Source organism: Haplochromis burtoni, unplaced genomic scaffold (assembly GCF_018398535.1).
Source record: "Haplochromis burtoni strain Fernald_Lab_line unplaced genomic scaffold, NCSU_Asbu1 Contig_470, whole genome shotgun sequence".
Lineage (NCBI taxonomy): Eukaryota > Metazoa > Chordata > Actinopteri > Cichliformes > Cichlidae > Haplochromis > Haplochromis burtoni.
In genome coordinates this window covers 401411-402565 of record NW_024582831.1, presented here as the reverse complement: position 1 = coordinate 402565, position 1155 = coordinate 401411, and the positions used below count along the sequence as shown (strand labels likewise).

Sequence of the window (1155 nt, the reverse complement as noted above, 5' to 3'; positions counted from 1 at the left end):
GTACTGCATTCTGCTATTATAGTATAATATATTATTATTATTATTATTATTATTATTATTATTATTATTATTATTATTATTATTATTATATATTTTCTTAAATAATCCTTTTTTTTTCTTTTGGTCTGAAAATTGTATAAAACTGCCTCCTCATCCACAGGATAAGATGAAATGCACTGTATTGATCTAAAAGTGGATAAACTCTTGGGTTAAAGCAGCCAAACCATATGCATTAGCAGAATAGCTCAATGAAATGAAATAAAATAAAATAACACAAAACCAAAATAGCTCCATAAAGTTTCTGCCTTTTTCAGCTTATTGTGTTCAGTGTTTTGGTAATGTTTTATACAGCTAGCATTTTACACGTAATGTTTTTGATAATAAAGTAAAATTAAGTAAAAAGATAAAGAGATAGACACAGTAAAGTAAACAGGCCGTTTTAAAATAACAGAAACAGAAAGCCTGTTTAAATACACAAGTTTCTAACTGCTTTTTAAGAGTCCCAGCGGAGGTCATTAAATAAGAATCTAAATAAATAATAGAGCAAAAAAAGTGAATGTAATACAAAAAGGAACTTACTAAGTTAAAAACTGAAAAAAAGTTACGAGATATATCTAAAAAATCCAGTTGATGAGTTTTGTGCTTATTAATAACTGCAATAACTGCAAATTTAACGAATCTAAACATCCCAATAACCTTGAAGGTGATAGGACTCACAGTGCTCACCCTTTCTATCTATTAATCAATATAACAATCATGGGTTCAGTCCAATACCTTGTGAGGGAAATGTACTTTTTTATTGTACATTTGCTGGCTTATAGGACATTCAATTAAAATATTTTGATAAGTATTTCTTTTCACTTCTGAATTATGGAGATAAATATTTGTATATTAAAGCATTACATATACACATCCACACAATGTTAAGCTGGTAGAGACAGTTATAACTGCTTCATGTGCTGCTGGGGAGCTTAACTTTGGAAAACAAATCCACCTGTTACGAGTACATAAATGTGCTTAGTTACTATTACTACTGATTAAAGATCAGGTCTAGTTTAACCTGCACACAACTTCCTCTCCTCCACACCTCCCCCTCCTCCCTCATCCATCCCTCCATCCTGCTTTAAATTAAATTTCAAACAACCCCCTTTTCCC

At 30.5% G+C, this 1155-nt stretch overlaps 1 protein-coding gene across 2 annotated transcripts in view; it reads left to right on the top strand.

The window, feature by feature from the left end:
• LOC102304243 (dachshund homolog 2) overlaps positions 1-1155 on the top strand; it is a 51603-nt gene that overhangs the window by 15542 nt on the left and 34906 nt on the right. The window lies entirely within an intron of this gene.